The 13,973-nt window shown below is 38.1% G+C and overlaps 1 protein-coding gene across 11 annotated transcripts in view; it reads right to left on the bottom strand.

Annotated features, from left to right (window-relative positions):
- MYO6 (myosin VI) overlaps nt 1–13,973 on the bottom strand; it is a 120,987-nt gene that overhangs the window by 98,406 nt on the left and 8,608 nt on the right. The window contains exon 1 of one of the 11 annotated variants that reach the window (XM_068937583.1): nt 12,270–12,637. The exons of the other annotated variants lie outside the window; for them this stretch is intronic. The gene's annotated coding sequence lies outside the window, so the exon portion shown is untranslated. Of the gene's footprint in view, nt 1–12,269; nt 12,638–13,973 lie in introns of those variants that run through there. 11 annotated transcript variants of the gene reach the window in all.

The following is a 13,973-nucleotide window of genomic DNA, read 5'->3' as shown; positions in this document are numbered from 1 at the left end:
CTAGCCTTCCCCACCCATTCGTCTTCTAAATTTAATACTCTCCTACTGTTAAGTTGGAATGTCTAATTTCCCCACCCAACACACCCTAGCGCCAAGCTATTGCTCATCTTCAGGTGACCTAATAATTTATTTATTTTCCTTTACAGACCCATCAGTTTCTCTTTGAGCTCTGTATGAAAGATGGAATAGAAGTTATCCATCGGCACTCAAGTCTGCCAAACGCAGAGAACTTAGCTCTGCACAGAAAGTGGAAAATCAGATCACCCAAGGGAAAAAAAATTAGCAAGGTAAGAAAATCCATGCCCTGATCCCCAAATACTTAAATAAAAAGCTATCACCTACAATGAATGTTGGTTTGGAAGGTAAATATCTGATCATTATCTCTCATAATGCACAGCTTCTGCAGTTCAGGTTATGAGAAATAATTGGGACCCGAGAGCTTTTATCCTCTGTAGATCATTGCAAATGCCTGCTGAAAAGCATGTTTTGGCGTAACCAGCACTTCAGTGTAATTAGCGGGAGTTCATAGCAGCTAAAGTGAACACATATTGCATTTTATACTAGCTTTTGCTGAGCAGGTCTAGAGAAAGGCCAAGGTAGACTGACGTCCAGTAATTTATTCCAAAATTCATAAATATAGACAGACACAACAGAGTTCATCCCCTCAGAGGAGGTTCAGAGGCAGAAAGCCAGCCACAGCTGAAAAAAGTGCTTCTGCATTTTTGGTAATTCACCAGTAATTCAAGTCTCTCGCTTTTCCGAAAAATTCTTGAAGAAGAAAAATCGACACTAACTAGTGACAACATCATGTTTTATCCTTTTAGGTGAGTCATCTTCAGTCATTTCAGTCTGGGCAACTAAGCCTACTAATAAGAACTCTGCTCTCCTTAGCTGCAATTGGGATGCTTTACAAACACTCCATGGACTATCAGGGGTTGACTGATCACATACCACAAAACACAACTCTAGCTACTTCCCTGAACCCATTTGCCTTCTCAAGTTTTGAGGTTTAGATACATAACCCTCAGTTATCTCCCCCTCTCTGCAGTGCAATGAAACAAAACAAAATAAGTAAATAAACAGATAGGTCAGCAAGCAAACCACACTGAGTTTTTTAATCAGACAGATAGTACCTAGCAGGTGCATATCAAGATCTTTCTCAACAACCTCATGTACATATATAAATAACAGAACAGAAACATATCTGCATAATTTGTTTCAAAGTCCATCAGTAAGAAAATATTGCCAAACACCACTTCCTGGAGTATAGCAGAGTAAAAGTGGAACTGATATTTTAGAAAAATAAGATGATGTTCTCTGCCAGAATCCAAAGTCAGATCAAATAAACTAAACACTGTGGGCAGCAGCATCCAAGTCCGCTAGAGGATCAACATGAAACCTCATATACTTGTCCTCAGCCCACTGCACACAGACTAGACCGGAAAAAGGACTATTGCACTTCTGTCTTATAACCAAAATAAAAAGCAGATTAACAGTACATGAATCAGAAGTTTCCAAACACTACCAACTTTGATTTAGCCACTTTATTAAAAAAAGAAAATATTACATATTATTGACTATGAGCATCTGCAGATTAAGAGGCACAATCCAGTAACTTTATCACCATTCATCTCTAAGAAGGAACCTTAACTCTTTCAGATACAGAATTAGCTCCTTAAAAATGCTTATAATACCAGTTTCAACCTCCCCTTCTATCTCTCCACATCCACTTGTACTTTGCACAAAAAAAGTATGGGTCTGATTCACAGGTGAAGGACTAAAACACTCACAGTCCACTACAGATGAACTCGGAAGAACCCCTCCACCCCAGAACAGATAACTACAAAAGCAATATTCTTGTCCGAATCTATTCTCTCTTGTCCATAAAAAAAACAGAGAAATTTACTGCAAGTTCACTGATGTCATTCATAAACTAATTCTGAGGGATGAGCCGGAAAGCTTTTCCCCTAATACAAAAGAGCATAAGAGACATTTAATACAGTCTATCAAACAGCGCAGGAAAAAAAAAGAAAAGCTACCCAGAGAAAATGAAACAGAACAAAATACATTTTGTCATAAATCCATCTGTTTTCTTAGGACAACTAGTATAATGGGCCCCTTATTATGAGACAAGAATATACAAACAGTAATTTCAAAGAAAGGTGATAATGGCAAAGAATTCATTTACAGTACCTCAATCTCAAAAAAAAAGAGAATACATATATATATATATTTTAAGAATAAAGTCCACTTGAAATAACCTCGAATTCTTGTAGTAATCTAGAACAGTTCATATTTTCACACAAGTCAAAGTGCTGTAAAGATTAGGCATCTGCATGGCAACAAATCAGACAAAATCTGCTATTAGTACCAACAGCATCTTGGCAGCAGAGAAAACTGCAGACCATAACAATTTCCACATCAGCCACATCCTGACCACAGCTGAACTCTTTCTTCAGTCCGCTCCTTCCCCTCCCTTGCACACAACACAGCTCTTTGATTTTGGGTAGGATACGAGTTTTCTGTAAGGTTTCAGAACATCCAGGGCTCCCCTAAAGTCTGGAACAGCGCCACGCAAATTATGGACTCCAGACCACAATGAAGTTTTGCTTAGATTTTGTCACAGTCTAAGACAAATATAGTTCTGACAGACTATTTCTCTTCCTGCTCTCCCGGTATGCCAGAGAGTTGCAGCAGGTTACTGATACAGTTCCTAGGGCTCTGCACTGCTACACATCACAGGCTAGGAGAGTCCCAGCTAAGGGACGTTATGCTCACTTCGTGTTGAGAAAATGGTTATAAGCTCTAAGGTAGAAGACTGATATCAAAGTCCAATTGCATTTTACTGGCTGATTTTAAAAATTCAAGATACATCATCTGAACACTATTTTCCCCCCCTGTATTAAGTTATTTATTAATTTAACAGGAATGCTGCAAGAAAGAGTATCTTTGTTCAAAATACTCTGTCACAGTCAACAATGACGAAAAATTACAAACCTGCATTATCACAAAAATCGTAATTTATTTTCTGCCTAAGTGTTACAAAGCCTATACAAGAGACATGACTTGGTCAAACTCATCTGTCAAAAGAAATCATGGTAACTTCAAGGCTTCCAAAAGCAAGCCCCACGGCTGCAGGCTATACTATGAAAGAGCACTGTCTCTTCGCATTCATGAGTGTTATCCTTAAGGCTGGGAATTCTAGTGAAGCACACTGATCAAAAGCACATGTGATCCCAATAAATATGAGGTTGAAGTTATGTTGAAAATAACACATGCAGAATTATGACTATTAAGATCAACCCTCAAATGTAATAATAAATTCTGTTTTAGGTCTGTCAGCATTGTGATCTTGTTCCCCTACTCTTTAAAAACAAAGCGTGATTAAAATTATCTTTAGTACTCTCTAAAATATCCCAAGACTATGCAGCAGTTCATACCCTCTGTGCCAGCCTGGTGATCAGCCATTACCACCGTTGCAGAAGGAAAGCACTGCAGTGGAACTCTGCCCTGCAATCCAGCAGACAGTATCATCTAATGAGACAGCAGATCTTTAAGTAAAATACCACTTATATGCTCAGCGGGAAGCTTACAATTAGTTCCCCAACAGATGATGAATTGCACTGGCAGCCTGGTAGCAGCAGCGACAGGAATGCAAATAAGTTCTGTTCTTTCATGTTCTGACATAATTCGCTGTTTAGCTTAGTTTTTCTGAACAAAAGCTTGCACTTGTTCAGCTTACAAGTAGCTTTAATCATCATGTTTTGTCTAAAACCAGAGTACACGTTCTTCTCTCCTGAAGAGATTAATCTTTCCACTACTGGTTGGACCCAGGGCGACTGGAAAGAGGTCATTAAGAGCAAAAGCATCATTAACATTTGCAGTTTAACAGTTATAAATACGTATCAAGGTTTCCACTCATATTCTTCAATCCCATTATAAAAACTAAATTTTTTTTTCATTTATAGGTAATAAATAATAAAAAGTAAATTTAGGCTATTTTAAACACACACTGGAAGACATCAGATCTACATACATTACTAAAAACAAGGACCCCTGAGGAGAGAGCACATGAAGCTCACACGTGGAAGACTGAAAGTCCCAAACACAAGATCCGTACATCGTTACACTTTCTCACAAACTACAGATACCTCCACAGAGAGAAAAAAACAAAACAAAACAAAACAAAAACACACAGATAAAACTCTTCCCCTTCCCCCAGGACAATTCAGGCCCCTTACTCATTAAGTAATGCTCCTTCTCACAATCAGCTACGAAAATATGAAGATATGCCCTGGATATTTTGTGACTTAGGCAAGAGTTGAAAAAAAACAGGTAAGGTAACTTAATAGCTCACTTTCCCAAGGACAAAAGTCACTCTTTCCATTTCTCGGTCCCCTCCGCTCCCCTTACCCCATATTAGCCCCAGAGTCTGCCGGTCTGCCAGTGTCTCTTGTCAGCCAATTCAATACACTCAAAACGGCAGAAAAGCAACTCCCCTGAAGTGGATGGTTTAACTCATTTTAATGATTCCTCCCAGCTCAAAAACATTAGATGAGCTCTCCTGCCAGCCTAAGATAAGAAATACTAAGCATATCCAGGAAAAGGAGAAGATGAGAGCAGAAACTCTTCCTCTGAGCAACAGCAAGCTGGCACATTGGCTCACTGTCCTGTAAAATCAAAACGTTAAGTGAAGGGTATGAAAGACACGGCTGAAGAGAACGAATACGGACCAAGTTAACTCCTCCTCCTGTACATGAAAGTTCAAGCAGAATTACTCTATTAATTTTTAACATATATTTTCATTTCTTTAGTAGAAATGAAAGTTTCATTTATTAACACCAAAATATGTGATAAAGAAATATGAATATCTGACGTGATAATTAAGGATATTTTCTTTAAGATACAGGTTAAAAACCTCAAACCTTTCTAAACCTAACGGCTTTCAAACAGCTTTGAGAGATTTTGTTCAGTATTTCTGAAAAGTCAGTAATTTTTCATATCTCCCTCTGCTGATCTCATCGGTAGCACTGCAATATATGTACAAGAATGGCCTGAATTATCTGCCCCAGCTTCAGTTCAGAAGTTCACAGCCAATCCAGAAAACTAAGAAATTTATCTTCAGAGAATGAAGATGCATTTTTAAATTTTTCGAAGAGAAAAACGCGCACATAGTATTTACAAAGCTACTACATTTTTTTATTCTTGGGTTTTTCAATGCAAAGGAAAAAAGGGAAAAATATGAGAAACTCCACTGGCAGATATTTTGGGATTGATCACTGGCGTTTCTTTGAGCTATCTGGGGTCAAGGATGGGTGAAGTTACCCTTCCCAAATGTAAGGGTTAGATGCTTTATGTGGATCACAGAGATTTGACTAATATGCCTTTAGGATTGCAATAACAGTCTTCTAGAACAGTTATTTTTACTCGTTGGTTTGGCAATCCATAAAAGGGGATTAAGAAAAGCAATACTCCAAACAACAAATGCATGTGAAATTTCTAACAGATTCCAGCTCCCCAGCAGAAACTTCAGGGGGTCCAGAAATCCAAAAGACTGATTCATTGTTATATAGTAATGAAAAAGGCTTATTTCAGGGGTTCAAACCACGTATCAGCTACGTGTCTACACATACATGATGAAGTGGACACAAAGGACATTCTGATTATCAAGAAAGCCAATGAAATGGGATTTCCAAAATGGGCTGGGTGGACCAGGTGTAGGCAGAACAGTAATGCACCGAACAGCCATTTCCAGCTAATCCTTCCCCCAACCCCCAATTAACTTTTGGGAGGAAATTCCTGATTTTCCCAACACCATCCCCAAGAAACTGGCACAACCCAATTTAATTCAACCTGCTATACATCATTAGGATTCAACCAGGTGACACAAGAGGAAAAATCAAACTTAATTAGATCAATTTAGATCAGTTGCTATAAAATCCATGGGTCTTGTTATTTCGTACATTTAAACCTATTATCCAGTTAATCAATTAGAGAAGAGGATAACGTGAAATAATTCTTAAGCATGCTTTGAAGAAACTTAAATCTTCTTATACTTTTTTCTTTAACTCAAACACCTTCTTGCTGTAATCAAGAACAGCACCTTCAAAACCTTCCTCCGATTTTAGCGCAACCTACTAAACTGAACAGTTTCAGAACCTTTCCAGCTTAAAAATATATTATTAACTTCTAAGCTTGAAGACGCTTCCCCTTGTTCTTCCAAGGCCAAAGCAATGCATTTTCTTCTTGTACGTCTTCAGATTTTTCCTGTATGTTCAGTATCACCTAAACAAAGAATTCCACACAGCTTTAAACACTCTGTATAAGGGAAAAAATAAGGACCACTTAATCACAGTTTAAATGTATACAATATTTACATGGGAAACAGGCTACAGAATCGTATTATAACTTTGCTAGAATGAATAATCACTGTGAACTGAGGCCAAACAGACAGGCTAGAAATAAGACAATTTTTAAACACCAAAGGCAATAAATCATTGGGAAAATATTTTGTAGAATTACTTTTAATAATACTGAAGATTTTTAAAGTAAGACTACATTTTTTTTTTTTCTTCCTAGATCAATATTTCTCAATCTCTGGTTCACAAGACATCACACTCAGTCTGCAAAGCAGCTGTCTTTTTATTTATTTTAAGCACATATACAAACTCATTGAACAGATGTGTGCTAATGCCTTTTGCCAGAAACACTTGCAAGTCAATTCCTGACTAGTGTCAGTAATCGCAGATATTGGAACTACCCGGAAACTTCAACAGTCAAACAAAAAGTCTAAAGAGTTCAAGAAGTCGCACTAAAAATATCTGATGACAGCAACATTCAATTAATACTTCTGTAATTACAAGGAAGCCCTTACTGCTGGATGCCAAACAACAACAGAACGTCAAAGAGTCCATGATTCCCACTCCCACCCCCACAAAGCCAATTTCTTCCTAGTTTTTAGAGGATGAAAAAATAAATATTATTCTAATCCAAACAGATTGCTCAAAGCAGCAAAAGAGCCTGTAGTTTTACAGAAGGGATACCCATGTGATCTTTTGGGGTTTATCATCAATGAACCTTCAAGCAAACAATCTGATGATTTCCTTGCAGAGGCTATTACAAAGTAACCTCTCTGGTTTTATGGACTTCTCTTCTACAGCACTCCAACTTAAGGCGACCTCGAACGCCCTGTCTGGGGTCCAATATGTAGGTCTTCAGCACTGTCGTACTCCAGCAAATAGCACTTCTGCTATACAAGCACGCATACATACGTTTCCTTGTAGCCTCATCCAAAATTGGAGCTCCACAAGAGTTCAAATTACAGTAATCAGGAAATCCTACACAAATACAACCCATTCAGCTCCTTCCGGTGAACAGAAATATTTCAGATCTCTTCTCATGATGGAGGTTTCTTCACACTGCCATAGTGTCTGAGCATGTTCTTGGGACTCTTTATTATTATTATTATTTTTTAAGTACCAAATTCCTCATGGATCTGCTGAGGCCTCCGGAGCCATTTCCTCTTTGGAGTAAAAAACTCTCCTCAGAGTAGAGTTTTCACTTTCGAATTATGCATGGGAACTGGAAAACTAAAAGCTTGTGTATAATTGTCTTATGGCATTATCACTAGAGATCTGAGATCATCTTAGGAAAGATTCACAACACACAACGTGAAAGAAAAAAAAACATGCCTAGAATTGAGATTAATAGAACAGTACGATGAAGGACTTGGAGGGTTAATTCTAAACAGATACTTCCTCAGGAACTCAAAAAAGACCAATCCTTTGTTTGGTGCTCAGACAGACAATACAATAGAAATGCACAGTTCATTCAGGTTCAGGAGACATATACAAAACTGTAGTATGTCTTGAAGTAGGAACTGAAGAACAATTAAGTTTGGAAAGAACAGGATGACAGAACAAAACGGTCCATCGAATGATGTAAATCTCGATCCACTGAACTAGAAAATAATAATTAAAAAAAAAAAAAAAACACATCGGACTCATTTTGCAAAATACCTCAACAGGTGAATCAGTATCCTCACTGCACCAAGTTATTGGTGACTCCACCTCTCTTTACTAAAAGAGATGTTCCACCCTCCACAACAACATACCTCCCTTCAATTACAGGAAGGTACATGTTTCCTTTTATTCGTTAAGGGAAATACGGGTCTGAAGAATTATCTTATTATTGCTATTAAAAAAAATAGAAGATATTTAAAAGAAGCATCAGACTATAGTTCAAAAGACCGTATATAACTTCCACAGCATTCCCAAAAATGAAAGCAGCTAACATCTTTTTCCTACTATACAGGATGAAAATTAGTAATAGTAACAATTAACCTAACATAGCATTTCAGTGTTAATATTCTGTTAAGAGTAAATTCACATCTTCCAGAGTTTCTGCTACTTTGGATAACTAATAAAAAGAGCTCACTAGCTACCATGACCAACTTTTATACACACTTCTCGATTAACTCCAAGAATTTGGGAACATGTAGAAACAGAAAATAATCAGCACCCTTCTCAAATGGCTGCACGACCAGTGATATTCTTTTCCTACATTCCTCTCACAGACGAGGGTGAAATCAGTGAGTCGTGCTGGCCAAACTCTCACTGTTACGACCTGTGAAGGATACGCGGTCTCTTCTGCTTAAGCAAAAATACCACTGCATCTGATCCGTTAAAAGATAATAAATATTTTTCAGTTAAAAGTGAAGAAAAAGATGAGTTAGTAAAGGTAGCAACATTTGCTGAAGTTCATATTTAAACAGAGAAGTAAAAGTGTAACTTTAAGGTTCTTCAAAAAGAAAGTGCTTTTTCAGCTTCTACTCTATGAAATTCATTAAATTTTTACTAGACACTGTAATTTAATTCATTTCTTCACATATCCAGAAACCTGTACTGTGTGATGATCCTTTTCTGACATAGAAACACTTAGCATTTCAACATCACTCTGGAAACATATAGAATGTGCCCTGTAATAACAACACAGTGAATCATAATAAGAGGGGCATATGCTTCAGGCATGAACACTGAGCCACCCAGGAAGTGCTCTAATAATTATGACAGCCTACTTGTAACTTATTGCTATGACTCTTTTGAATTAATCTTTTTACTGGACGACATAAGAGAAGGGATGAATGGGACAGAGGACTAATTTTTCAATGGAGCTGTTCTTCCGCTCTAAAAATACAATAAAAGATAAGCCTTTATATATTTTGAATGATTTTAATCTTCCTTGGCTCTCATCTTCCCCCTTCCTCTAAGTATTCCATAGTTTATCTCTTCTCCCAGCCACAAAATGATTTTTTTTTTTAAACTCTAAAGAGCAACTCACATTTATAGCTAAAATCAGGGGGCTAGTCAAAATTAAAGAAATGGCACAATCACCAAAGGCATTTGAGAAAAAATACGACAGCAAAATGAGCCACATTCTAGAAAAGCATCAGACTGACGCTATTCTACATGAGAAAAACTCCTCGAAATGGTCTTGACTGCTTTTGGTTTGGGGAAAGAACACCAAGCTCCGCATTCTGTCAGAGGTAGCTGTACTGGTCATGCGCTGCGAATGATCTCACCTGGCAAGCTGGGTTCTGCTTGGCAGATAAATCGCATCTTCCCAGCCTGCTTCATTCAGCATGTCCACAACTCTGCACAGCCACAATACCAAACTGTGCTTTCCTTACCTTGACCGCTTGGCTGCTTCTGCCCGTGTCATCCCTAGTCAATAAAAGCATTGGTAACTTTTTACCTCTGGCGCTTATTTCCCTTCTATTTTCAGATCCTTCTAAACTAAACTGCTTCCCTCTTATACACTAAGCTTCAGCTAAAACTAGCTTATAGAACAGATCTTCAGCTCAACACAAATCATTATTCCTCATCCCGTTTCCCAAAACAAGGAAACATGACTGCTTCAATCTAGGATTTTAGTGAATTCACATGCATTCTGGGCAGCAAAAGACATGGGGTTTCTTTGCTAAGAGGATACTCTTAGCTTGCTAGAGAAGAGCTGCTTCTATCGACCCAGAACCCAGAATCATTGCTGTGTCATTCAGTGCAAGGATTGCTGTAAGTAGCCAGAGGAGTCACCAGCAGAGCAGCAACCCACAGCATTGTGCAACAACAAAAGGTGCTCCTTACTGTTGATTCAGATAGGGAGCAAGCACTTTCCACCGAAGGGCTTCCCAGGCTGTGCTGGGCACACATGGACAAAGCGTTCTGTGCCAGGACTGTTCCACACAGTAAATGTCACCTCCATGCCACCCTCCTAACCTCAGGCTGACAGGCAGGGGGAACTGTAGATTGATAGCTTCCAAGTAATTACAGCCACTCCCAATTCAGCATGTATGGGTATTTTCACACAGGTAATCTTCCTCAGCAAGAGAGGGCAGAGTAGAAAAAAAAATGGGGATTTTGATGAAAGCCCTCTTCTAACTCTTAATTTCTCCCTCTGCCAGATATCCTGCCTTGTGTCTCTCCAATACCAGTAACTGCCATCCTGACTAGACATCACGCTCAGTTATCAAGTAAAACAAAAGCCAGTATCTCTGTCATCATCAGAAAAAATATACAGTGATGGAGCCAGTTTTACTTGCTGCGTTTGTACAAACTCTGTTCGCAATCTATCTTGCTATACACAGTCCATGCTGGCAAGGGAGACTGCAAAGTTGTATTCTCATTTGTAGGACTGACACCACACAAATCCTGCTTGTTTCCAGGAAGCTGTGAAACACAAAAGGCAGGATATCCTGGAAGTTAACAGGGTAAAAGCAAAAAAAGGAAAGAAAAAAAGCAGGTGTTCTGGGAATAGCATGTATGTAAGCCTTCTTTAAGGGCAGTAGCTGATCCCGAAAACGTAAGTCTGATTCATAGGGATCCACCTTGAGAAGCCACCCACAAATATCTCCACCTGAGTTACCAAAGCTCAGACCACACCTCCACCGCAGCCTGAATCCCAGAGTGATCCAGGTAGATGGATGATGGGTAAGACACAATGCAACCTAAGATGCCAATCTACATGACATACTAATAGCATATACTGGAGTACTTAACGATGGTGTATGCTCTGGTGAACTCCAAGTACCTATCATCACATGCATCTGCGTCAGAATCGGACTGCCACTGCATCCAATAACGCAAACATTATCACAGAACCAAGGCCCACATCCTATATGTGACTCATAGCCTGAAGCACCAGAGCTTCACACGGAGCCATTCCCATTTCCAGTTGGGTGGGTGCCTCTTAAGGAGAGACTTAGTACATGAAAGAGAGGAAATCCTCCCTCAACTAGAGTAAGATATTTTAAAAAAAAAAAAACAAAAAAAACCCCACCTCTTCATTCTTCTCCTACTTCTTCTCCTTCTTCTCGCTAGTCTGGAACAATATGTGAAGACCTTAGCAGAAGCGCGATGACACAGAAAGCTCTGTAGCTCTTCTAATTTCCCCTAGGCTCTAGTACAGGCTTTTAGCTTACACTGAAAGTTAACCATAGTCTAAAAACATACAGGAGATGTTTAAGGGAACAGTGCATGTGGCAGAAAAGAAAAAATATATATAGTCTTTAAAAGTAGTAGCTTGACGAGTGCTAAGATCTGAGATATAAAAATGAACGACCTTTGCCCCCCATACCAACCAAAGTTCATTTAAACGCTTATTAGCATCAAAAGGCTAATCTCTCACAACATAGAATTCTTTTTCCTGCAAGCCTGCCTACCATTTCATATTCAACTTGGTTCTTCTGTATACTCAGGTAGGCTATATTCACACAAGTTTTCCCTAAGCAAAGGCCTGAAAACGGTTAAATTAAATCCAATCGGAGTATGTGGGCTGTTGCTTTTAAGTATTTATATCATAGATGTCTTTACCTCATTGTCAGATCAGAGAATACCATTATGGCTTTGTTTGCATAGCAAAAATTGTTCACAACAAAGGTAGGTTATGAATTTAAAATGGAACAACTGATCAAAAAAAACCCAAAACAACAACCACCACCACCACCACACCCCCTCATGCACAGATAGTCTCGTCAGTTTAAGTTTCTCCATAAAATACGCAGACAAAAGTATACGTTTTTAGAAGGCTCCTATCTTACCTGGGTTCTCTCAAAATTATTTGATAATCATCAGTCAAAAAGACAACTGATGAAAATAAGAGAGAATGTTAGAGACAACACATTAAGTCCTAGGAAAACATGAGACAATTAACTTTCGTTAATTACAACTAACCACAGCTCAGTACACTTTCAGATGTCACTCTAAAATCTTTACCTGTCTTGGAGTGAAATGCTCAGACCAAACTGTTATGCTGCTCGGTCTCCTTTCAACCATTCTTAGACTGCAGATACACCTGATGTCAAGTCCCTCTAGTTCTTCCCTGTAGCAGTCAGTGACTAGGGATATATCATGATCAGACAGCAGCCTTAATAGGTACCTTCAATCGTGGAGGAAAACATGATTTTAAAGTTCAATCTGTGCATGATAAGAAGCACACGGCCTGATGCTAACCTCACATCTTCAAACAGACAAAACGGCATTTGTGTCTCAGAACGATTCTTCAAGTGTTCCCTTTTAAGTCTGCCAGGGTTCTTTGGATCCTCTCAGTTCCCAGGCCTCTTCCTGTCTTGGCATCGTCTCTCAACTTTCAAATGTTTGTCATGAAGTAGCTTATCTCAAACTATTCCTTCTCTTCCTGCTAGTTTCCCTTTCCCCTCCTCCTCCCTCCTTATTAAAACTAAATCAGTATGGTCATTCAGTAAACATGCCAATAACAAACTATTCTTTGTTTACCCTTTTCCCTCCCACAGGGATTCATAAAGAAACCAGGATTAATAGAGAAAAAATATAATCAAAAATAGGCAGCTCTGATTGCAACAATTTCCACTTCCACCTGATGCAGTTAATGGACTATGCTATTTTATACATTTTGCAAAGTCATTCAGGAAAATATTTCAGAGATGCTAAGTTCAAGTGTTTTGAGAAAGCAGCTAGGAATATCAAGCAAGGGATGGTGCAACTATAGCGGGTACTCATTAGTCATATGAATTCCTTATTTTTAAGTTTAAAAAAAAACCACAGAAATTCAGCAAACAACAGAACTGTATTCTTTGAAGGGAGAAATAAATTATCCTTCTACAGAGCTCAGTAACTGATCCCGGACTGTAACAGAAGAGTTTGTGATCTAAGTCGCAACAGGCAATTTGAATAAAAGTTTATGAATCACCTAGTATCTTAAAACCAGTGATAGGCTGATGACTACATGAATAGAACTGTAACTCTGCATTAATAAAAATAAAGAAGCCTCCTCATTGCCAACACTTGTAAAAATCTATTTCCAATGCTCCCATTTAAAAAAAATCTGATAAAAGATTTTAAAAATAAATATATGCAAAGAAAATTGGAAAGCTACTAAGGATTTAAATTGAAACAGTATACTCAGTAAGAGGGTACGTTCAAAATAAGATCAGTCACTTTGGCTTTAGAGTTGAACATGTATACATTTAATTTAGCATGTAACATATTCCAAATATCCTTAGCACCAGATACCACAGGACTAGAAGACTGTATTTTCATTTACAATAGAAAAGACTACGAAAAGCAGCTGTTTAGTCTATCACAGTGGAAAAAAACATGTTCTGTAGGTGTTGACCTTTTGAGCAAGATACGACTCGTACAGCATGATAACAGACTAGGAAACTTCACGTCTAAGATTCCTCTCCTTAAGCTACTAGGGAGAAATAATCATTTTTTTTTTTAAAGAACATATCCTTTTCTTTACAAAGATGTAGAACTTTAAAGCAAAACAGAAACAGCATATAAAAAATTTTTGTTTCACATTACCATAAGGATATGATATAAAACATTATTTTAAAAGCATCTTTCACCTAAACCAAGCTTAAATTTTTCTTCTTGTATAAATGAACTAGAAAATACAAAGGAAGATGTTACACTACTTTCAAAAGGCCATAATACATC

Source organism: Struthio camelus, chromosome 3 (genome assembly GCF_040807025.1).
Source record: "Struthio camelus isolate bStrCam1 chromosome 3, bStrCam1.hap1, whole genome shotgun sequence".
In the NCBI taxonomy this organism is placed as follows: Eukaryota; Metazoa; Chordata; class Aves; order Struthioniformes; family Struthionidae; genus Struthio; species Struthio camelus.
Note: the sequence above shows the minus strand (reverse complement) of the source record. Positions and strands in the feature narration are given on the sequence as shown.